Here is a 26286-nt window from a genome sequence, read left to right as displayed (position 1 = left end):
ATTAATTATTGAAGAATTTGATCTTTTTAAAAGATAAATAAAATTGGTGACATTCTAGCTGAACTGACCAAGAACAAGGAGAAAGGAAACACATTATCAATATCAGAAATGTAATAAGAGCTAATGCTACAAATATTAAAATGATAATAATAATAAGGGAAATCTAAAAATAACTATGCCCATAAATTCAACAATTTAAATGAAATGGACAAATTTCTTGAAAGTCCGAGTATAAAATCACTAAGAAAGCAACAACCTAAAGTTTCAAGTTTGTTGAATAAGACTCATAATAAAAACTTCCATTAAAGAAAATTCCAGGACTGTATGTTTTCACTGGCAAGTTGTATCAAATATGTAGGGCTGAACTGCCACCAGTACTGTACATTTCATTCCAGAAAACAGAGTGTGGCGGCACTTCCGGTCACCGCGAGGCCCGGACACAGATGAGGGGCCCGCGTGCGGGCGGCCGGCAGGGCGCAGTTGGGCGGCCAAGGCTCCCTCGCTGCTTGTGGGCCCCGGCCTGCCTCCCGCCGCCCTCCCGGGACTGGGTCTGCGCGACCCCGGAGCGCTCCCGGGGTGCCCAGTTGGGTTGGCGCCCCCGGCGGCCGGGCCACGCCCGGAGCCTGAATGGGGCTTCGCTGCCACTTGCCTCGCACACACCGTGTTCCTCTGGGTTATGGTCCCCGGGATGCAGTCACTCTCATCCCAGCCTCTCAGGACAAGCGGTGCCCCTCGGCCGCCTCCGCGCCCCTCGCCGCAGTCTGTCCCGGGGCCCCATCCTCCTGGGACTCCCTTTCCTCTCCTGCCCTCCAGGATACTTGTCTTTTGCATCTTTCTCTCTGATTCAGCCCTTGCCCACAGACAAGCACAGTCCCTCCGCGTTAAGGACCTTTCTTAACATCCTCGGCCTGAATGCCTTAGGGACTTTTCTAAGGCAGTGTATTTCCACACACGCAGGACGGGAGCTGAGCGTGCAGGAGCCCCTCTCTCCTGCCTCAGCTCTGTCCTGTCCGCCAGCCCCCAGTGTGTTGCCCACCCTTGGGCTCAGGTGGATACTTGGAAGTCCTTGGTCACTGGTCTCCTGGTGTCAGTGCTTACTTTGAAGTTGCAAGGCTAGAAGCTACCTGAACATCTCTTGCCATGCCTTATTGCCTTGAGATTAAAGTTTCAGAAATAATACCTGAATTTCATTTCTGAAGGAAGTATTTTATCTTGTAAGCCAGACAGGAGTGTTTTCAGCCACCTCATATCGCCTGCACACTTCTGCACACCAAGCACTAAGAAACATTCATGATAGCCCATTTCTGGTGCTGAGCCTCCTCCAGAAATTTGTTAGCCCCTCACAGGTTTCCTGTGTGACTCCACATCTCCCCCAAGTTTCATTTTAAAAATCCTCCTGAGGCTGGACTACAGCCTTGATTGCTGCCTGTTCCCACAGTGAGAGCTGTGCAAAGCACCAGTACTACCAGGAGCAGACCAGGAGGCCAACTCAGATGGGGAAGGACTTGCCTAGAGTTCCTGAAGCACTGTGGGTGAGATACCATTGTGGACCCTGGAAAAAAGCACCTCACTTATACCACAAAACCTTCATTAACCTGAGACCAGGCATTGTTTGAGGAAGTTCTGCTACTGTCCCTGAGACAAAGGCCAAGGATCCAGCCACACCAAGCAGTCTGGGGCAGACTGATTCTGGACATTTCCCCTGCAAAGAAGACCAGCACTGACCACTTTGTCAGTAGCTGACACCTGAGCAGTCCAGAACCTGGATGCCTAGGGGAAGCTGAGGCAAGAGGCTGCTGCAGGTAAAGGGTAGAGTCAAGGAAGGACTGGGCTTGAGTCCAGGATTAGCAGAGAAGAGAGGGAGAATGTGAGACATGGAAGGGAAGCCAAGGTGGGAAGGAGAGGCAACAGATGAGTCTACCCCTCCCATGGCCTCTAAGCAGGTTACTGTGAAGGGCAGGGGGGGGAAAGCGGAAACAGTTGGTGCTGACCGTGAAGGAGAAGATTGACATCTACACACGCCTGAAGCGGGGTGAGAGCAGGAAGGCGCTAATGGCAGGAGTACAACGTGGGCATGAGCACCCTGTACGACTTCAAGGCCCACAAGGCCCAGCTGCTCTGGTTCTTCACCAATTCTGACTCAAACCAGGTGCTGGAGCAGCGGCGCACACTCCACACACCCAAGCTTGAGCACCTGGACCAGGTGCTGTATGAGTGGTTCCTGGTAAAGCAGGCGAGGGTGTCCCTGTGTCGGGCCCCATGCTCACTGAGAAGATCAAGGACTTCTATGAGCAGATGTGGCTGACTGAGCCCTGCATGTTTTCTGGAGGGTGGCTTTGGCACTTTAAGGCCAGGCATGGCCTTAAAAAGCTAGACACATCCAGTGAGAAGCAGGTAGCTGACCACCAGGTGGCTGAGCAGTTCTGTGGCTTCTTCAGGAGCTTGACCACTAAGCATAAGCTGTCTCCTGAGCAGATTTACAGTGCCGATGAGACCGGCCTCTTCTGGTGGTGCTTGCCAAATCCCAGCCCAGATGGTGGGGCAGTGCCCGGCCTTAAGCAGGGCAAGGACAGACTAACCGTCCTGATGTGCGCCAATGCCACAGGTTTCCATAGAATCAAGCCCTTGGCCATCAGGAAGTGTCGCAGTCCCAGGGCTTTCACAGGCATCCAACACCTGCCCATGGCCTACAAGGCCCAGGGTAATGCCTGGGTGGACAAGGAGATCTTCTCAGATTGGTTTCATGGCATCTTTCCCCTCTGTGAGAGAACACTTTAGAACAATAGGTTTTCCCAAAGACAGCAAGGTCATTCTGTTGCTGGACAACTCCCGGGCCCACCCCCAGGAGTCTGAGTTGGCGTCTGATGACATTTTCACCTTCTTCTTGCCTGCCAGTGTGACGTCGTTGATTCAGCCCATAGAGCAGGACATCCGAAGAGACTTCATGAGGCACTTTATCAACCCTCCTGTGAGCCTGCAGGGCTTCCACCCGCGTACAACATGAACGATGCCATACTCATCGTGGCCTGTGCCTGGAACACCGTGCCCATCCACATCTTCAGGAAGGCCTGGAGGAAGCTGTGGCCAGTGGTCATGTTTGCCAGAGGCTCTTCTGAGAGCAAGGAGGAAGAGGAGGCCGAGCGCTGCAGCACCAAACTGCACAAGACCTTCGCTCACATCCTCGGGCTTGCAAGAGAGGGCCTCTTCTGCCCGGGCCACAGGCATCTGCCCGGCACAGGGAGGGCAGTAAAGGAGGCACCCACTCCCTGCTGGCTGAGGCTGACGGGGATGCAGACCAGGTGGAGAAAGAGGCTGGGGAGGACGCTGTGTCCCAGGTGGCCTGGGAGCAGGCAGTCACAGCCTTCGAGGCGCTCCAGCACTTCGCAGAGCAGCAGCCCTGCTTCAGCTCGCAGGAGGTGGGGCAGCTGCACGCGATGCACTCTGACTTCAGGAGGCAGCTACAGTTGAGTGCCACAGTGAAGCTCGAGGACCTCCAGGATCGCCCTGGTGGGTGCAGGGCCACAGCCCACCCCACCTTGCCCTGCTCATCCACAGTCGGTGATAACTGATGGCTGTCATCGCACTCATTTGGCCCCTGGAATGTGTGCTCAGTCCTGGGACACAGACTGCCCTCTGGGCAAGAGAGTTCCCCCAAGGGGTGGTGCCCCCACACATTGTTACTTGGAAGGACTCAGGCCTGTGTATTCGGCTGATTGACTACCTATGTCATTTGCTAGGTCATCTGATAGGAGACCTTCTGGAAGAGTCCATTCTACCTTAAGCATACCCAAGCTTCTTCTAGTTGAAACAGGCCAGGCTGGGTGAATTCTGCATCTGTGTTACCTGGCAAAACTTGTTGTGTTGGGTAGAGGCGTGCCTGTCCTAGCAGAGAAGAGCACTGTGCAGACCCACAGGGGACAGCAACCCCCATGCTCAGGAGGCTGGCTCTGCTGGCTGGCAGTTGTTCATGTGCTGGGTGAACCCCCAGTCTGGAGTCTGAGAGCAGTGACTTAGTTGGAAAAGGCTGTGACTCAGTTCCTGGCCTCAAATCCTCTCTGGTCACACATCACCCCATTGGCACATGCCTACTTCAGCCAGGATTATGCTCAGCAGCAGGACTCTGCAGTGTCCCTTGTTGCCTGCAGGCCCAGGCCCCACTGTGCAGTTAGGGCTGCCTGACCAGACCTTCTTGTGACCCCCCAGGGACCACAGAACTGTGTTGTTTTTAGCCTTTGGCTCAGCAGCCACTACAAAGTCTACATCCCATGCACCCCAGAATTTCAGTTAGAGTCAGTCTTGATCAGGCATTCAGAGATTAGTCTCACATCCTGGCAACTGAGTTGGCACAGTTTTCATTCCAGTGCTCCTTACGTACTCCATCAAGAAAATCTGCTGGGATCTGTGAGAGCCAAGAGACTTACAGAATCGATTGTTTTTAGTTTGTCCAAACACAGGCTGTAGTACTGCATTGTAGAATTTGTATTTCTTTAAAGCATGTGTGAAGCTTATAAAAACCAGATAGTTTTGGGGAAAAAAAAAAAAAAACAAATGATGGAAACACTCACCACTTTATTCTTCTAGAATGACTTAGTCCTAACACAAAATCCAGACCAAAATACAATAAAATTTCAGGTTTCAAGTCTTCTACAAAATATTATCAAAGTTCCAGAAATATGTAAAAAGATAATATATGCAACCATCCAGGGAATAAAAAACTGTTACAACATTTGGGAAATTAACATAATTCATCATATTAACAGTCTGAAGAAAGATCATGTGATGATTTTAGCAGATGCAGTAAAAGCATTTGACAAAATTCAAAATTCATTCATGATCAAAAACTTCAAGAAAACTATGAGCTTCTTTACTTGATAAAGGTTATGTACAAAAACCCTACAGTTAACATCACAGTCAGTGATGACAGGACCATACTTTGCTCCTAAATTTGGGATCCACTCATCATTTCCATTCAATAACACACTGGAAATCTGGTGATATTCTTAATTAATTGCAATTAATAGGAACAAAAGGAGAAAATGTCTCTATACATAACATCTTATGGAATTTACTTAATTTTGAAATGCAGAACACTGTATTTTGCATGTGACCATTATTCATGAGCTAAACTAATCTCCCTTGTATTATTAAAGTTTTAGTACATGTGCTGCTAAAGTGAGCACATGCTTATTTTTATAAAAGTTCTAAAACTAGTAAATTTATTATGGTAGCAGGATGCGAAAATCAATATAAAACCAAATTTATTTTCACACATCAATGAATGATTGGAATGAAAATAAGGAAAATGGCATCACATATAATAGAATATAGTTAATTCATATGAATCTAACAAAATATACTGGATCAGCATTTGGGAAACTACAAAACACTGATGGAAGACATTGAGAAGAACCAAATATTAATTTTACTGTAGGTAAATTTAGAAATAAATTTTAAGAAGCAAAGGTAATTTTTTAAAATTGAAGAAATACGGAGGTGAGAAGCTTATGATTGCTTAATTCATGTGCTATTTTGAGAAAAAAATTTTAGTATACATAAGTATATATTTAGATATATGTGTATCTGTCTACTATGAAAATGTAAATAACTTGTAAGTGCTTATTTATAGGTTATTTTCATGGTTTATGAATACTTTGCAAGTTGAGAAAATTAAGTTCTATTTATAATACTAGAGAAATATTTTAGACTATTTCCACACCTTCAAATACTACAACTGTAGCCTCTGCCCCCCTTCAAGATGTAAAAATTCATTTTGCATTTATTGGAAAGTGAATTGCTTTAGACTCTATCAAGGTTGCAAGTGTAAAAATGAAATAAAGATTTGTGACTGTGATTAAATAAGAATGTTTAATCAGTGATTCTTGATTAACACTGATTCTTGAATAAATTGCTGATTATAATTTTTATAAAGATTGCCTCCTGTGGCTCATAATCAGAATATTGTGAAATTCTGTGAATATTTTAGATTGAGGAATGGTCCTAGAAAGCCAGTCATTTGTACAATGATACCCATATATATGTCATCCCTTAATGAGAATCTTCATTTAAGATATAAGATAATGATATCTTATAAGATAATGATATCATGTAAGATATATGACATATATATATATATATATATATATATTATCTAGTTAAATAACTAAAGACTTTATTATCTTTTTCCTTAAATTTTGGTTAAATTTGAAAACCCAATAAGTATTTATCAAAATCTATTATCAATTTTTAAAAATTGACAAAGAAATTCTGTAAACTCAGAGGTCAAAAGTGGGTGTCAATTATAACTTTTACTGCTATAGCCTTGAGATTTGGACTTCATTCTGTAACATCTCAGTTTCTGACCAGTTTCACACAATCTGTGTGTACAAGATAAGATTTGAAGGAGGACAGCCCTTGGGTGTGACTTCATTGGTATGGTGACCTTGAAATGGTTGTCAAAACTTCCTCCTATGTATCATTGATGAAGGATTTTAACCACACCCTCCAAATATTTTCTTAAACCATGATTCAATGTAAGAATGATTGAGAGAGGGAGATGGAGAGAAAGACAAAATATGAATGAATATGAATATAAATATAAAAAAGTGATATGTTTAAAAAGCTTCAGACTCTGGGATTGAATGCATTCAAATAAAAAGATATGCCTGGGAGATTTATTATTTATGGATACCATACCATAACACATGCCATGTTTTTTGGATTATAATTTCCAGTTTGGGGGTCAATGGTACTAAAAGTAGTTGATAACGGAAAAATACATTTAATACCAATTGGCACAAGATACATTTTAATTCCATGCAATTTGTCCTTTACTATTTTGCTATTTTTGTTTATGCCACTTTTTAATTTTGTATAGTGACAAATTAGAGATGATATACAAAATTTAGTTGAACTACAACCAATATTTAATTATGTATCTCTGAAGGGAAAAAGATCTGTAGCTCTTATATAAACCTGCAAAAATCACAGTTTTAAATACTTCATAATTGTTATTAACAATCATAGCTTCATTTATTGACAATATTGCTTTAATTGCCTATGCAGTTGTATTTTTGCTGTATTTTACACTGCAGAATTTGCATATTCATTATTTTTAAGCTCCTGTGAAGAGAAACCAGAGTATGAATGTCTTAATAAATCATTTTCATAACCAATTGCTTCAGTGTTATCACAAAGAAAATATAAATGATTTATACAGAACCTAAAACATTTAAAAATTTTTTTCTGCTTAGTTTTCTTAGGTCATTTGTTTATTCATTAGTTAAATATATATTTAGCACCTACATTTTGCCATGATTTTTTCTCTGCAATAGGGGAAACAGCAACAGTGAAAAAGCAAATAGTAATCATCACATTCACAGACTTTTCATCTGAAACCGTAAATGAAACATATAGGAAATAAATAAGAAGTATATTTTGTGTCTAGTGGTTATATTTGAAAACAATAAAACATAAAAACTGAAATAGAGTTCCAAAGGTGAGGATGAGATGGTGAAGTTTAAAAAAAAATCATTAGAATGTCCCCATTAAAAACAGACTGAGCAGAAAACCCAAGGGGTTCAGGGAACAAGCCTGTGCTTATTGGAAGAAACAACATCAAAGACTTGCAAGATTAAGCTTATATTGCACAAGGAAGATCATGGTAAGGACTTTGATGTTTTCTTCACAAAGAATGGAATCCTATGGAAGGGTTTCAAGGGATAAAAGACATAATCTAACTCACATATCTAAAGATAGTAATAGGGCCAAGGACAAGGAGGCAAATTAAGAAGTGATTGGTATAATCCAGAAATAGATGTTCCCTTGAGGCAGAGCTGGGGTAGTGTGGAAGTGATGAGATGTAAGATTTTGAATGCATTTTGCAGATAAGCAAGAATTTTCTCATGAAAAATGTTTTGTGAGAGATGAGTCACAGAGGACTCCAAATTTCTTACCTGAACTAGAAGTATGGTGTCATGGTGTTGCCATTTGCTGAACATTAGATAGGAAATAATGATGTAAGAGAAAGTTTGGACAGAGAAAAATCAGAAGTTTAGATTTAATCTGATTTGTATCATGGTTTCTGTTAGTCATCCAAGTGTTAGTATCCAGGGTATCTGAGCTGACATCCAGCAAAAGGTCTGATACTCAGTTACAATTTTAGTCATTAGCATTTAGGAAAATGTTCAAAGGCATGAGACAGCATGATACTAACAAGATTGTGAGTGGCAGAGAAGGGAGGAGAATCAAGGACTGAGCTCTGGAGCAATCTGATGTTGGGGAGTTGAGGAACAACCAGCAAGGGAGACTGAGTAAAAACAGCTGGTACTATAAACTAGGAAAAAAAAACTATGTGCTGGTGCAGAGCAGAAAATATTTCAAGAGGAGTAATCAAGTATATTCAAATATTACTGGAAAATAAGTAGATTGAAGAGAAAAAATTAATATTAGATATAGCAATATAGTGGTTGACCTTGTTATATGTAGTTTCAGTGGAGTAGAAGAGGGAAAATTATAATAAAAAGGAACAAAATACTAATTCATGTTGTAACGTGGATGTACTTTGAACACTTTATGCTAATTTAAAAAGCTAGACTCCCAAATTCACTTAGTATGTTTCCATTTATATGCCATGCCCAGAGTAGGCAAATCCATAGTGACAAAAATAAGATTAGTAGTTACCAGGGTCTGAAAGAGAGGAGAGAATGGAAAATGTGTTAATCAGCTTTTTGTCACTTTAAGAAAATACATGAGAAAAATCAACTTAAGGGAAAGATTTGTATTGGCTCAGGGTTTCAGTTCGTAGTTGGTTGGCTCCATTACTATAGTTCTGTGATGTGGCCAAGCATAATGGTGGAGAACTCATCTTGGTGGCCAGGAAGTAGAGAGAGAAAGAACAATAAAGAAGCCAGAGATAAGTGTAGTCCTCAAAATCACCCCCCAAAAACCCTTTCCTTAACTTTGTCTCACCATCTACAGTTTCTACTACCTCCCAGTAATCCTCTAAGTTATGAATCCACTAATGAATACATCCATTGATGAGGTTAGAGCCCTTATGATCCAATCACTTCCCCAAAGTCCCATATCTGAATATTGATGGTTTGTAGACCAAATCTCCAAAACATGAGCCAGATCCAGACCATAATGGAGAGTGACTACTAACAAGGATGAGAATGTACTTTATGGTTATGAAAATGTTTTGGGATTAGATGGTGGTGATGATTGCATAACACTCTAGGTTCAGTCACCAGTACCAGACACATGAAAAAACTGAAATGGTCAAAATATTGAATTTTAGATAGTATGAATTTTGCCTTAAAATATTCATTGGGATATGTTCCAGACAGTAGAGAAAAATTGGAGAACAAAGAATAAATAGTGCTATGGGAAATTAGTTGAAGGTTTTTGATTTAATAATAGAAGGTTTTCTAAGGATAAAATTTTGACTTTGGGTGTTGAAAGAAATTATCTCACAGAGAAACTGTACATGTGGATGTAGATGAGAAGGAAGAAAATTGCTGGAATGAATCCTTCAATAAGCAAGTGGAGATGCAATTTTGTACAGATGAAAAGAGTGACCCCAAAGGAAGCACAAACTTATATTTTACAGAAAAGGAACATGGACAGCATGGCAGGACAAGGTATGGAACCTGGGAAGATTTCTTCTAGTTTTTACCATTTTCCCAGTGAAATATACAGCAAGATGAAGAGCTGAGAATAATGGTAAGATAGGAATCACTGGAATTTTAAGGAAGGAATACAAAGTTGTAAATAGATTTCTAGGAATTGAAGAAAAGGGAAGAACTGGGATTGGTAGGATCCAATGGAGTGAGTGGCCATGGGAATGAAGCCATCAGTCAGGTTGATCATGGGCCTTTCTTCACACCCATGTAGCAGATACAGGCTGGTCTCAGTTCAGGGTTGTATTTGCTAGAGTTTTTGCCAGGAGAGTATGGGAAACCATGGAAAGGGCCAATAAATGAATTCTTGACTAACATCTGTAATAAAAGAAATAAGAAAGTGATAGTGGTTGAAAGGAATTGAAATTGTAGGTCCTGGTGCTGTCAAAGTGCAGTTGTATGCTCACATACATGCATACATTCTACAAAATGCATCATTATGCACTTTCATCATTGTGCAAGCATCATGGATCATACTTATATTGGCTAAGATGTCCATGGCATCATTGGGAGTATAAATTTATAGGTCCACTGTCCTATATATTGTCTGTCATTGATTGAAATGTTTTAATGCAGCACACAACTGTGTTGTTAGAGTTGAGATACTAAAAGGAATGAGCTAGAAATATAGAGTAATGGTTGGGGTACAGGCCACTTGAAAATAAAAGGAAACACCATCTTAGTGGTGAGAATAATCAATTAGAGAAGTGGTGACAGGTCACCTTTCATCCAAGTTCTCCTTTGAGATCATAAGTAAGAAGAAGTCAAGAAACTGGGAATTAAAGTGGAAGTGAATATTGAAATGAATAAAGTGAGTTAAAAATCCAAATCTTCAGGGATTGAGAGGTAATGCACCAAAGTCTGAGATGACTCCAATAAACTGGAGCCCTTTGATATTAAGAGTCAAAACTTGTTGGTATTTAGGGGGGTGAGAACAAGAATTGTCTGGAAGTAGCAATAGGAGCAAGAAGGATGACAAGTCCCCACTCATGTCCTTTTCAAGTCCAAAACCCAAAAAATGCAAGCATGACTTTAAGAAGACATCAGAGAAGGTAGTTGCAAGGCAGACCTAGCTTCCAGTTAGAGGACACCATCTATTATATCAGACACATGAACAATTATAATAACAAGCTCTTAGTTCCAAAATTAAGTCAGGTTAGCTACTTTTGTTTGGGCTTGCCAGTCACCACAGAGTTCTGATTGAAATACAGAGGTATCCACATGGTTGTTGTATTCTCCTCACATATGTGTATGTGTATGTGTGTGTGTGTGTGTGTGTGTGTGTGTGTAAAGGAAGGCTGCCTATGGAATGATGATGCCATAACAGAGAAGAGTTCAGTGGAGAATCCATAGTAGAAAGTTAACATTTTAAGAAACATGAGCATCTCTGGGTTCCTGCACTCACATCTTGTCATTATTTAAATTTAACAGATGAAATTTTATCATGCCAAGAAGCATTGAATACTGAACAGGAAACATGTCATCCAGATAGGAGTTTCTGCATATTTGATTATAAACAGATGAAGGATTGAGAAGTATGTGTTAAACTGATGCCCATCTTGTAGGTGTTGATAGAATTCATGAGACTGAGAAACAAGTCATATGAATATGCACATGTTGGTCTTTGTTGACTTAATATCCTAGTTATATCTGCACTCAATTGGAGTTGGTGGTTTATAAAAACAGTGAAAAATACTAGTAAATTTATTGAAGGTGATGTTTTGTTTAAAAAAAATCCCACTAAAACCCTCTTGAAATTACACACAATATTTCTCTTTCAAAATTCTGATGTAAGCTGGGTGTAGTAATCTCCGTGACTTGGGAAGTTGAGGTGGGAATATTTCAAGTTCAAAGACAGTCTCAGAAATTCAGAGAGGCCCTTGGCAACTTAGTGAAACCTTATCTCATAATAAAACAAAAGAAAAAATAGACTGGGGAAGTGGATGAGTGGATAAATGCCCCTGGGTTAAATCCTGGTACACTCCACAAAAAAATCCAATGAAATTATGAATAATACATAATTTAAACTGTTTCTATAAAGTTGGTAAGATTAGTATTATGTCATTTAAAAAATTTAAGCCAAAGTGGTGATAGAATAAAAACTAGGAATGTCCTTTATTTTATGTAAATAGTTCTCATGGGAAAGGATGTTCATCTGGATTAACTGAAGACCTTTGATAAATAGGGTTTCTGGTGCACTCTAAGCTTATCAGATCAAATTTCCAGGTTGTGTGTGTGTGTGTGTCTGTGCACCTTGGAGTTAATTAATACATAACTCTGGTTGAGCAGTCACTCTGTGGTTTAGTCAGCTTTTTTGCTGCTCTGACTAACAGGGTCTGGCCAGTAGAATTATAGAGGAGAAAAGGTTTATTTAGGTGCTCACAATTTCATAGTTTCTCATCCATAGAAGGCCTGCTCCACTCCTCAGGGCTCCAGGTGACACTGAACTTCATGGTGGAAGAGTGTGGCAGAGGGAAGCAGCTCACACCATGGGGAGGCAGAGAGACTCCACTTTCTAGATACAAATATATACCCTAAAGCCATGCCCCAATTCCAATCTCCTTCAGTCACACCCTACCACTTCAATTAATCCCATCTGGGAATAATCCACTGATTGGGTTAAGAAACTTACAAGACAATTATTTCACCTCTGAACCTTCCTGCATTTTCTTGCATGTAAATTTCTGGGGGACACCTCACATCCAAACCATAACACTCTGATAAACTATAATAGTTCAGTAAAATCTTTGTCTTTCCTCTGCAGTGTGTCAGCCCTGTGGATTTGACTTTGACATGTGTGACTGGACAGCAGAAGCATCTGCTGGGCAAATTTCTTGGATGCGCACAAAAGCAACTTCAGAGCAATAGAATCTGCACCTCAGCAGAATCTTATTAGTAATGACGAAGGTAGTAAATAAAACATGATATATTTTATGTCTAAGTTTAGAATTTGGCCTTATCGTAACTAGTGGGGACATTAAAGTGGGGTCTTGATGATCATTGTATAATTCATTGGAAACATCTTATGCCATAGCTATTGAAAGTAAAAAAAGCAATCATATTTCAGATGCTGTGAAAAAATGTTTATTAAACATCTTTGTAGGCAAATTTGTTATTTTCTTATTGTTAGGAGATATTGGATTTTATAAGAACAGAAAAAATATTAAGATTCTATTTATTTGAGGCAGGGTTTCACTAAGTTGCTAAGAGTCTCACAGTCTCTGAGGCTGACTTTGAATTTGAGAGTTTCCTTCCTCAACCTCTGAGTTGCTGGGATTAGTTCATTTTTATTAAGTCTATTTACTGACTTTTTATCATTGCAGTTCTGTCAATGAGTTTCTTATGATTAAATTTGTATTTTATGTTTACTTTTCTCCCCATTGTAATTTTTGGGGGGTGAAGGGTAGTGTTGTTATTCTTCTATGTTTATTTTTTTATCAATGTTTTGCAAACTTTATACATCTTACTATTATGTCTTTTCTTAATTTTAATACTTATTTTAATATTAAATTTTATTACCCAAACATAAAGTATTAGATATTTATGTTTTTTTTAACTATGATAAACAACTTGACACAATTTAGCTACCCTTTTACCCTTTTCTGGTTTTGAGTTATAAATGAGTATTTTCAGAAGAGTTTCAAGTCAGCAAGTTAATTTTTTTGTTTATAATCATTACCACTGTGTATTTTATTGTTTCCTTCCTTCACTACTGCTTTTTATTTTAATGTAATTTTGGAAGGCTGAGGATCAAACCCAGGACGTCCTGCAGATGGGCAAGTGCTCAACAGCTGAGCCACATCCCAGGATACTGTTATTGCTTTTCAAATTTCCTATTGTCACTCCTGGCACTTTTATTTATTTATTTATTTTATTAATTGTTCTTTCACTTAGAAAACATCTATAGTGATGAACTCCCTTATATTTATAAATTTAAGATATTTTTAAATTGGTCTTACTGTTAGGTAAGAAATTATCTGGTCAGACAATTTTAGAATGAAATATATTTTCCTTCTAAGTTCCTGTTGATTGTTGTTCTCTATCCCAAGAGTTACTGTTGTCATTGAGAAGTCTGAGTCCACTTAGTCTATTTCAATTTGAAACACATTATTTACAATGTCCTTTTTGGTGTTTGAAATTTTTACTGTGATGAACGCAGTTGTTTTTAATTATTTCAGTGCTCATAACATGATTTCATCACTTCAGGAAAGTGTCTGTTATTCTATTCAAGTGATCCTCAATGCTTCTCTTTTTTCTTCTTCAGTTCCTATTTGTTTTGTCTTAAACTACAAAGATGTTTTTAAACTTGAAAAGTAGAAAAAATAATCAAAAGAGAATAAATTCTGGGAGAAAAAGAAGGAATTCTTGAGTCAGAAAGAACTCCTTTTGACATTTAAAAAAATGATAGTGATTTGATGGTTTATCACAGATTTTTTTTAAAAAGAAATTGAGGACAGGGATAGTGACACATGCCTAATCCCAGAGACTTGGGAGACTGAGGTAGGAGGATTGCTAGTTCAAAGTCAGTCTGAGCAATTTAGCGAAGCTCTGAGCAACTTCTGTCTCCAAGAAAAAACTAAAACAGCCTGGGAGGGGGCTCAGTGGTTAAGTGTGCCTGGCTCAATCCCCAGAACCAAAACAAACAAACAAACAACTTAACAAAAAAGAATGTTGAATTTCAATATTGAAGTTGCCATCCAATTTTTATTTTAGGAATTAGGAAATAGTTCATTAAATCACATATGAAAATAAACACCTGTTATTTGTAATTTATATAATGATTTTTAAACATCACATACTCTTAAATAAAACATTTTAATCCTGGTTTTGAAATCTTAAGGAATGCCACATTTTGTTCAGCAGGAAGCTGTTGTTTTCCTAAACTCTTTCTCTTCCCTAGGTTTTTCAGGTTACTTTGTTTGTAGGGGCCACACTTCCTTTTACTCTTAGCCATTTAGGAGCAGGGCATTTTAAAACAGTTCTCTGTCACTGCTTGGGCAACAGCTGTCACTCTGAATTCTATTGCTGCATGGAAAACAGTGTCCTGAGAGTGGGACTGTAGCATAATGAGGTAAGAAGCAGCTAGTACTTATTTCAAATTCATTGAATAAGTAAAATATCTACTCCTGGCACCTAACTTGTGCTTCTATTTCTCATTTCTGTGTAGGTTGTACACTTTAAGTACACATTGTCTTGACAATACTTCTTAAAAGAATGTTTAAAATGCCAGTTTACAGAATACTATCATGTACAAAAGTTAATGTAATAATTTGCAAAATATCATTTTAAAACTTAAAATTTGGAGGTTTTCAAGATGGCAGACTAGAGGGTTGCTGTATTTCATGTTGCTCCAGGACGCAGGATTCAAAAGAGGAGATATTGAGAGACTTGGGACCAACTCAAAGCCGCCGGGTGAGTCTCTCCTGTTGGGGAGGCATCCCAGATGGGGCAGTAGCCCTGGAACACAGGGAATGTTGTGAAGTAGAGTTGCTGGGTGAGACACCCCTCCCCCCACGGGAGCAGTGAACACGGACAACTGGGATCATCATAGAGGAGGCAGATCAGCACAGCGCTTGGACTCAGAGGAAACACTGGGGCTCTGGGCAGCTGCTTAAGGAGGAGCTGTGTGGTGAACTGTTTGGACTCAGAGCGATTGCTTCTGAACACCGGGGGGTTGTCCAGAGGAAGAGGAGAAGCGTTGCAGGTCACTTGGTCTAGGAGTGACTGCATCAGAGCCACAGGCGGTTGCCAGAGGAGGAGCTGCGTGGTGAGCTGTTTGGACTCAGAATGACCACTTCTGAACACTGGGGGGCTGCCCGGAGGAAGAGGAGAAGCAAGGCGGGTCACTTGGTCTAGGAGTGACTGCATCAGAGCCACAGGCGGTTGCCAGAGGAGGAGGTGAGTGGTGAGTTTTTTGGACTCAAAATGACCGCTCCTGAACACCAGTGACCTGCCTGGAGGAGGAGAACGGTGGGTCGCTTGGTCTCCGAGCGACCGATCCTGAACACCCGGGGGGGCTACCACGAGGAGGAGGAGGAACAGAGTGGGTCACTTGGACTCAGAGTGACTGCCTAGGGCTACGGACAGTTGGCGGGAGAAGGAGACGCAAAGTGAGTTGCTTGGACTCCTAGTGACTGTGTAGGATCACCGGGTGGCTGTCCAGAGGAAGAGGTGTGTGGCAGGTCTCTGGGTCTTGGAGCTATTGTACGGGGCTCCAGGTGGCGACTCAGAAGAGGGGCCGCATAGCCAGGCGATTAGGTGCAGAGCAGGGTCCCAGGATCTAGGGGGCTTCTTGGCAGAAGAGCCAGACAGAGACACACCTAGAGGTGGAGCGAAGCTTCCAGGACTGCGGGCAGATTTTCTGAGGAGAGGCAGCCGAAGGAGACTCGTCTGCAAAGGGTGAGGCTCCCAGGCCCAGGAGGTAGGTGCGGGCCCCTGGGAATGTTGTAGAGGAAGGCAGCCCAGTCCAGGTGGTAGTTGTAGATTGAGGGGAACCTCTAGGAGGGGAACTGACCAGCGAGACTTCCCCACCAGGTGAGTCTTCCCTGCCGGGTGAGGTTTTCCTACAAGGATGGTAAAACCAGAGACACAGGCACAAACAGGCCATGCCTCAGCCTGCAACCTAGTTCCCCTTTGGATGACCATTGGTCAACAAGTGGAGGAACCTCTGCTCACTATCAGGGAATATACCCCACCTGAGGGTCACCAAACCTAGAGAGGCAGCCTCCTTGTGGAGCACCGCATTATCAACTTCCTCCAAGACTAAAGGCTACTGTAGGATAAGAGGGGATATACTAGCAATCTTCAGGGACATTATAAATCATTAGAGGAAATCTACAATATCTTAGTGACCCACTGAATCCTGAAAAATATGAGAAAACAAGGGAAGAAAATGCCCCAAACAAATCTAGATGTTACATCAATAAAATCCAATGACAGCATGGCAGAAAAAATGACAGAAAGGGAGTTCAGAATGTACATAATTAAAATGATCAGAGAAGAAAACAATGAGATGAAAGAGCAAATGCAGGCATTGAATGATGAGATGAAAGAGCAAATGCAGGCATTGAATGATAGCACCAATCGACAGTTAAAAGAGAAAATACAGGAAGCAAAAGATCATTTCAATAAAGAGTTAGAGATATTGAAAAAAAAACAAAACAGAAATCCTTCAAATGAAGGAAACAATAAACCAAATTAAGAACTCCATAGAAAGCATAACCAATAGGATAGAACACCTGGAAAACAGAACCTCAGATATTGAAGACAAAATATTTAACCTTGAAAACAAAGTTGAACAAACAGAGAAAATGGTAAGAAATCATGAACAGAATCTCCAAGAACTATGGGATATCATGAAAAGGCCAAATTGGAGAATTATTGGGATTGAGGAAGGCTTAGACAAACAAACCAAAGGAATGGACAATCTATTCAATGAAATAATATCAGAAAATTTCCCAAATCTGAAGAATGAAATGGAAAATCAAGTTCAAAAGGCTTATAGGACTCCAAATACACAAAATTAAAACAGACCCACACCAAGGCACATTATAATGAAAATACCTAACATACAAAATAAAGACAGAATTTTAAAGGCTGTGAGAGAAAAGAACCAAATTACATACAGGGGGAAACCAATATGGATATCAGCAGATTTATCAATCCTGACCCTAAAAGCTAGAAGGGCCTGGAACAACATTTTTCAAACTCTGAAAGAAAGTAGAAGCCAACCAAGAATCTTATACCCAGCAAAACTTACCTTCAAATTTGATGATGAAATAAAATCATTCCATGATAAACAAAAGCTAAAAGAATTTACAAAAAGAAAGCCAGCATTACAGAACATTCTCAGCAAAATATTCTATGAGGAAGAGATAAAAAACAAAGAAGCAAATCAGCAAAGGGAGGAATTATCCTAAAGGAACTGTCAAATAAAGGAGGAACCAAGGTGTGTCAAAAAAATAAATAAATAAATAAATAAAATTTAAAAAATGAACCAAATGACCAGGAATACAAATCATATCTCAATAATAACCCTGAATATTAACGGCCTGAATTCATTAGTCAAAAGACATAGGCTGGCAGATTGGATTAAAAAGAATGATCCAACAATATGTTGCCTGCAAGAGACTCACCTCATAGAAAGAGATACCAAAGACTAAAGGTGAAAGGATGGGGAAATACATACCATGCACATGGACTCAGCAAAAAAGCTGGAGTATCCATCCTCATTTCAGATAATGTGGACTTCAAGCCAAACTTAGAAAGGATACAGAAGGACATTTCATACGGCTTAAGGGAAGCATAAATCAGCAAGATATAACAATCATAAATATCTATTCCCCAAACAGTGGCTCATTCATGTATGTCAAACAAATCGTTCTCAATTTGAGAAACCAAATAGACTGTAACACAATAATACTAGGTGATTTTAACACGCCTCTCTCACCACTGGACAGATCTTCCAAACAAAAATTGAACAAAGAAACCATAGATCTCAGAGGCACAATCAATAATTTAGACTTAACAGACATTTACAGATTATACCATCCAACCAAGTGCGAATACACTTTCTTCTCAGCAGCACATGGATCCTTCTCTAAAATAGACCATATATTATGCTACAAAGCTAATGTTAGCAAATACAAGAAGATAGAGACACTACCTTGTATTCTATCAGATCATAGTGGATTGAAGTTAGAAATAAATGAAAGAGTAAAAAACAGAAACTACTCCAACAACTGGAGTTTAAACAATATGCTGTTCTTTAATGAATGGATAACAGAAGATATTAGGAAAGAAATTAAAACACTCTTAGAGGTAAATGAGAACAAAGAAATATCATATCAAAATCTCTGGGACACTATGAAAGAAGTACTTAGAGGAACATTTATTTCATGGAGCACATTTAATAAAAGAAGTAAAACTCAACAAATAAACGACCTAACACTACAGCTCAAAGCCCTAGAAAAAGAAGAACAGACCAACACCAAAAGTAGTGGAAGACAGGAAATAGTTAAACTCAGAGCTGAAATCAACGAAATTGAAACAAAAGAAACAATACAAAAATTGACAAATAAATAGTTTGTTCTTCAAAAAAATAAACAAAATTGATAAACCTGTAGCCACACTAACAAAGAGAATATGGGAGAAAACTCAAATAACTAAAATTTGGAATGAACAAGGAAATATCACAACAGAAACGACTGAAATACAAAACATAATTAGAAGCTATTTTGAAAATCTATACTCCAACAAAATAGAAAATTTCAAAGACATCAATAGGTTTCTAGAGACATATGAATTGCCTAAACTGAACTAGGGGGACATACACAATTTAAATAGACCAATTTCAAGTAATGAAATAGAAGAAGTCATCAAAAGCCTACCAACAAAGAAAAGTCCAGGATCAGATGGGTTCTCAGCTGAGTAATACAAAACCTTTGAAGAAGAGTTCATTCCAATACTTCTCAAAGTATTCCATAAAATAGAATAGGAGGCAACCCTCCCAAACTCATTCTATGAAGCCAATATTACCCTGATTCCTAAACCAGACAGAGACACATCGAGGAAAGAAAATTTCAGACCAATATCCTTAATGAACATCGACGCAAAAATTCTAAACAAAATTTTAGCAAATCGCATACAAAAACTTTAAAAACATAGTGCACCATGATCAAGTGGGTTTCATCCCAGGGTTGCAAGGTTGTTTCAACATCAGGAAATCAATAAATGTAATTCACCATATCAACAGACTTAAAGTCAAGAATCACATGATTATTTCAATAGATGCAGAAAAAGCATTTGATAAAATACAGCACTCCTTCATGCTCAAAACACTAGAAAAAATAGGGATAGTCGGAACATTCCTTAACATTGTAAAGGCCATCTATGCTAAGCCCATGGCTAATATCATTCTAAATGGTGAAAAACTGAAATCATTCCCCCTAAAAACCTGAACAAGACAGGGATGCCCTCTTTCACCACTTCTTTTCAATATCGTCCTTGAAACTCTAGCCAGAGCAATTAGACAGACTAAAGAAATTAAAGGGATATGAATAGGAAGAGAAGAACTCAAACTATCCCTATTTGTTGATGATATGGTTATATACGTAGAGGAACCAGGCAATTCCACCAGAAAACTTTTAGATCTCATAAGTGAATTCAGTAAAGTAGCGGGATATAAGATCAATGCTCATAAATCTAAGGCACTTTTATACATAAGTGATGAATCTTCAGAAAGAGAAATTAGGAAAACTACCCCATTCACAATAGCATTGAAAAAAATAAAATACTTGGGAATCAATCTCACAAAAGAGGTGAAAGACCTCTACAATGAGAACTATAGAACACTAAAGAAAGAAATTAAAGAAAACCTTAGAAGATGGAAAGATCTCTCATGTTCTTGGATAGCAAGAATTAATATTATCAAAATGGCCATACTACCAAAAGTGCTATACAGATTCAATGCAATTCCAATTAAATCCCAATGATGTACCTTACAGAAATAGAGCAAGCAATTATGAAATTCATCTGGAAGAATAAAAAACCCAGAATAGCTAAAGCAATCCTTGGCAGAAAGAGTGAAGCAGGGGTTATTGCAATACCAGATCTTCAACTCTACTACAAAGCAATAGTAACAAAAACGGCATGGTATTGGTACCAAAATAGAAAGGTGGATCAATGGTACAGAATAGAGGACAGGGACACAAACCCAAATAAATACAATTTTCTCATACTAGACAAAGGGGTCAAAAATATGCAATGGAGAAAAGATAGCCTCTTCAACAAATGGTGCTGGGAGAATTGGAAATCTATATGCAACAGAATGAAACTAAACCTGTATCTCTCACCATGCACGAAACTAAACTCAAAATGGATTAAGGACCTCAGAATCAGACCAGAGACCTTGCATCTTATAGAAGAAAAAGTAGGTCCAGAGCTTCAACATGTCGGCTTAGGACCAGACTTCCTCAACACGACTCCCATAGCACAAGAAATAAAAACAAGAATCAATAACTGGGATAGATTCAAACTAAAAAGCTTTCTCTCAGCAAAGGAAACTATCAGCAATGAGAAGAAAGAGCCTACAGAGTGCGAGAAAATCTTTGCCAATCATATTTCAGATAGAGCACTAATCTCCAGAATCTATAAAGAACTCAAAAAACTCTACGCCAAGAATGCAAATAATCCAATCAACAAATGGACTAAGGAAATGAATAGACACTTCACAGAAGAAGGTCTACAAGCAATCAACAAACATATGGAAAAATGTTCAACATCTTTAGTAATAAGAGAAATGCAAATCAAAACCACCCTAAGATTCCATCTCACCCCAATTAGAATGGCGAATATCAAGAATACAGGCAACAACAGGTTTTGGTGAGGATGTGGGGAGAAAGGTACACTCATACTTTGCTGCTGGGGCTGCAAACTAGTGCAGCCACTCTGGAAAGCAGTGTGGAGACTCCTTAGAAAACTTGGAATGGAACCACCATTTGACCAAGCTATCCCACACCTTGGCCTATACCCAAAGGACTTAAAATCAGCATATTGCAGAGATACAGCCACATCAATGTTCATAGCTGCTCAGTTCACAATAGGCAGATTGTGGAACCAATCTAGATGTCCTTCAATTGATGAATGGATAAAGAAACTGTGGTGTATATATACAATGGAATATTAGTCAGCCATAAAGAATGATAAAATTATGGCATTTGCAGGCAAATGGATGAAATTGGAGAATATCATGCTATGTGAGATAAGCCAATCTCAAAATACCAAAGGACGAATGATCTCGCTAATAAGTGGATGAGGACACATAATGGGGGGTGGGAGGCGTTAGTGTTAGGTTTAGAGTTAGTGTTAGGGAAGGGGGCAAGAATGGGGGAAGGAAGGACTGTATAGAGGGAAAAGAGGGGTGGGAGGGGTGGGGGGGATGGGAAAAAATAGCAGAATGAATCAAACAACATTACCCTATGTAAATGTATGATTACACAAATGGTGTGCCTTTACGCCATGTACAAACAGAGAAACAACATGTATCCCATTTGTTTACAATAAAACAAAGAAAAAATAAATAAATAAATAAAACTTAAAATTCATGAAAGTATAGTTAGTCTAGTAAAAAGAGATATCTGGGATTCTGTATTGTTAGCTCTGCACTGAAGTTCTGAGGTGACTTTTTTGAATTATAGATCTATATATTTAGAAGTATAAATATAATTAGAAGTAAGTTATTTGTTTTGGTATAAGTAGGTACATGTTCAAAGACTGATAGTTACTGATAAAATACAGACAAATGAGTCATTTGGATTAAAAAAAATTTCACAATGGAGGCAAGGTTGAAATGATTACACTAATGTATAAACAAATTCAGGCTCTTTTCATCTAACTTTAACTGGTTAGGAAGCAACCCCTGTAATTGTGAAAATACATGAAACACTTGGGGGAATTCTGTTGTGAAGAATAATGAATTTATAGAGAGTAAACAAGTATGGGGTAAATAACAGTCATTCTACAAATAGGAAATTATTTGGCCATAATTGCAGGACTTCTGACTGTTGAGGAAAGACAGGAAAACATCCAAGCTCTAACTTAGAAGACTTGGAGTTAATGCAATTGAAACTTCCTAATGAGCCAGATTCATTTTTCAACAAAAGTTTATTCATTGTCTGTGCTCATCCATTACACTAACAACATGTTTGTAGCATTTTCTTCTGCTCTCTTTTGTTCTGAATTTTGGCATGTCATCATAATTAATTCTCAAATATCAAAATGCTTATTGACAAATTATTTGAACATTCAGTACCTTTTCTTTGCCTCTTCTTCTGCTTTTCATACCACTTCCATAATAACTGATCTTCTTTCTTCTGCCTTCTCAGGGATACTCATGAAGTACTAAGACATAAAGTTGAACCAGAAGTCTTGCTAGATAGCACAATACATTCATTATGAAACACAATGACTACCATTCTGTGTATTCTATGACATTTTTGGAGTGGTAGTTGACAACCAATTGTCATGCACTTATTGGATCCGTTTTAATCATTTAGTCCAGGTGTGTTGGGAGGGGATGGAAGGGAACATCACCTACCTACTCTATCTGAAGCATTACAAACTTTTCATATAAATGGGAATAATTTCATAGAAATTAAACAATCCTCCCTAAAGCCCCAAATTAAACTTTATCTGGATATGTTATACCATTCATGCCTCAATAATCTTTCTGATATTGCCATCTGCCATTAGAATTATGCACCATGATCAACTTTCTATAATTTCTAATTTAGTTTTTCAACAAAGGTATAGTGAAAAAATCTAGAATAATTCTGTAGAGTTTAAATTATAATGATGATTTAAAATATATGATCCTATGATACTGCTTTTCACAAGACAAGTAATTAATATTTGCTTACATGCCAAATGAGTTATTACCTCAAATTTAAGTCAAAATCATATATGTTCTAATTTGAAGAATTTTAATCAAATCTGAACATCAGTGATTGGTATTTAAATTTTCAATATATGTATGTAGTAGAGTTATGTACTGAAAATGAACAATATTATTCTTCTGGTGGCTTTGGAGCTATACAAGAAAAGATTGAAAGCAAATTGTCTTCAGATGCCATATCATATAATACAGTTACCAAGATTTTTGTGCCTCACATAGTAAGGAAAGAAATACAACTGCATCTGATCTAGTGTGTTAATCAGAACCAACTGGATGTACAATTTAGAATATTCATGCATAGTTGACTCATTGGTATACCAAGTGTTCTACAAGATATTCTCTCTACTGATGCCCTATTTGCTGCCCTGCATATATATAGCATGTTGGTTACTGATGTAAAATGTGCATTAAAGTATATTTAAGTCATAAGTAGATGTTTTATCACATACTTCAAAAAATCTCCAAACCTAAAAAATTATATTTAAAAAATTATATTTTTGAACATTACACCTTCCATGAATAGAATGCTCTTCACCACTCTGAGTATCTGTAAATAAGTGTAGGTATATGTAGATGAACAAGGATGGATCTAAGACAATGGTTAAGGTCATTTTTATGCCTTCCAGAGGAGAAGTGGGAAGTTGGAAGTACAGGTAAAGGCACTTTGTGAAGTGTAGTTCACTGTTTTAGAGTCTGCTGAAGTGTACAACATTTCTAGTTTGTATTACTTAGCTATTCTGACATTAGTACTCTATCCATTATCTATATAGTAATAATCATAGCAATGACCTAGCCTTTGTCTTGAGGAGAGCTTCCTGGCCAATAAGCCATGGATAGTGGAGTAAGCAGCTTGTGGTACCACTTACAATGCCAAAGATGATGAATGTGGTTTATACTGGAAAGAAAATGCCTTAGAATATTTTCTTTTGCTTTCTTGCATGACACAGCCTTAAAACCAAAATAATTTTTTTGAAAGAAGGTCTTTACCAAATTGTAAGATTCTGTCATGGATGCAATCAAAAGTAGATAAGAAAATAAAAACCAACAACCTTGAAGTTGGTAGCTTTGATTGATTTCTTCAGCATGAGGGAGAATAAGCTGATATCTCTAAGAGATGTGGTAATAAATATTTTTCTTAAAAGGTTAATCAGCATTATAGATCCTGGTCTTGAGGAGCAAAGATACATTTTAAAAGTTTTTTTAAAGATTGATTGTTTTTAAGATAATAGAAAATTAGAAAAGCCTTGAAAAGTTTTGGAGGCTAAGAATTATTATTATTTTTTCAATGATGCCTGTTAAAAAAGCTACATAGTCTGAGAACAGGAAGAGAAATAAAAAGAAAGGTGCCCTCTTTTAGTTGTGATGAACTCTTTTTGTTTATCATTGCCTGTGTTGTAAGACTGGAGAATATGGTGAAAAAAAATATCTGGATCTCATTCATAATATACCTTTAACTCAGTACATAAAAAGCAGATTTGGAAATAACTCTGCTCATTTAAAAATAAAAAAGTAAATCATATTCATTTTCAAGTAAAACAGAGGAACTAAGTTATTCATCATGAAGAAATAGATCAGAAATGCTCTATATCATTCTTGTAAAATGAATGTTAGGGGAACTGCTCAACAGTTTGCCAAGCAGTGTCACTAAGAGCATCATGGAGGGTAAATAACTGAAGTTATATAGGAAATAATTGGAAAGAATTTTGTTGTATGTTTCAACATTTTTAAACTGATTCATCCATGAGCTGAGAATACATCTATCTCTTGTGATTTGCTGTTCTTTGAAAGTTTGAGTAGTTGATATAAATGAGTAATGATAAAGTGAACTTGAATGGATCTGAACTATATTCTGAAATATTAAGTACTTGGAAGTTTGGAATATACATCAGAAAGTGTAGGACTAAGGAATAAAATATTAATTTTTAGAAACATTTGGGTGAGACTAAAATAAGTGAAGCTGAGTAAGGAGGTAAACACAAGAATCTGAAAAAATATGCCATGTGTCATTAGAATTACGACTCGATGACACATTCCAAGATTGTTTTCTATTTCACACTACAAGACCAGTAAGACCAGTATGAAAACTTATTCTGAAATATATGTATGTTATTCTTCATGTTTTCACCGTATTGATACATAAAAAATAAATGTACCCTATTGGTCTATATTTCCCAAGAAAATATCAAATATCAGAATGCTTGCTGGGTTTAGGGTGGTAGCTCATTCATAAAGCACTTGCTTCATACATGTGAGGCACTGAGTTCAATCCTTGCACCACATAAAAATGAACACATAAATAGACACTGTGTCCATTAACAACTAAATAAAAGGAAAAAAGAATGCTAGCTAAAAATCTAAAAAAAAAAAAAAAAAAAAGAAAAGCAGATTTATTTCAGAGTATAAAAGCATGGTCATAAACCCTAGAAACCAAAACCATGAGCACAATTATGGAGCACCTTATGGATTTTGATTAAGTGTCCTACCTCAAAATGTGTACTACAGTTTTACACACTTGGTAATCTAAAAATTTTTTTAGATTTTTAGCTAGCATTCTTCAATTTTCTTGGTATTTCTCTTCATGCAGTAAAATATTAATTTTAGTAGTTAAAAACCAGATAGAGTTATAGCTCTTGTGTATAGGTAATAAAAATGCTTTTATTTACCCTGAAAATGAAGGAAAGGTCTATAAATATGATGCCCAAGTAACAAATTTTCAGGTCAAGAACATTTAGATGGTTAAATGAGATGCTGGATTGGTGTGATCCTAGGTCTTAGTAGAGTCCATTAGTCAAATTTCTCAAATTGGAACTTTGTTATCATTTGCATTTTGGTTGCTTTTTAAACAGGTGCTTTTCTCAATTACTATTTTATCTTTGCTATCCTTCTTTAGTTTTTGTTTTTGTCTTTTAAAAGAGATTATAAATTCATAAATTGATCATCTTTTCCCTGTAGATAGCTTTCAAAGGTGTTATTTTGAGCCAGAGAAGTTTTATTGGGCTTGACCAGCTGTGGATCTATGCCTTTGGAGGGACTCTCTCCAGGAGCTTTGCTCTGCAGAGGAATTCACCCATGCCAGTGGCCAGTGCATCACCCAAGATTCAGTCTGTGAATCTTTAGACAGGATTGCTTTGATGGGAGTGACAAAAACTCAGCAAC

At 38.2% G+C, this 26286-nt stretch overlaps 1 pseudogene; it reads left to right on the top strand.

The window, feature by feature from the left end:
- Nucleotides 1-1928: 1928 nt before the first annotated feature.
- LOC124974895 (jerky protein-like) lies at nt 1929-3569 on the top strand (annotated as a pseudogene).
- The last annotated feature ends 22717 nt before the right edge of the window (nt 3570-26286 follow it).

Source organism: Sciurus carolinensis, unplaced genomic scaffold (genome assembly GCF_902686445.1).
Source record: "Sciurus carolinensis unplaced genomic scaffold, mSciCar1.2, whole genome shotgun sequence".
Classification (NCBI taxonomy): domain Eukaryota; kingdom Metazoa; phylum Chordata; class Mammalia; order Rodentia; family Sciuridae; genus Sciurus; species Sciurus carolinensis.
The sequence above is the reverse complement of the archived record's forward strand: the minus strand, read 5'-3'. Positions and strand labels throughout refer to the sequence as shown.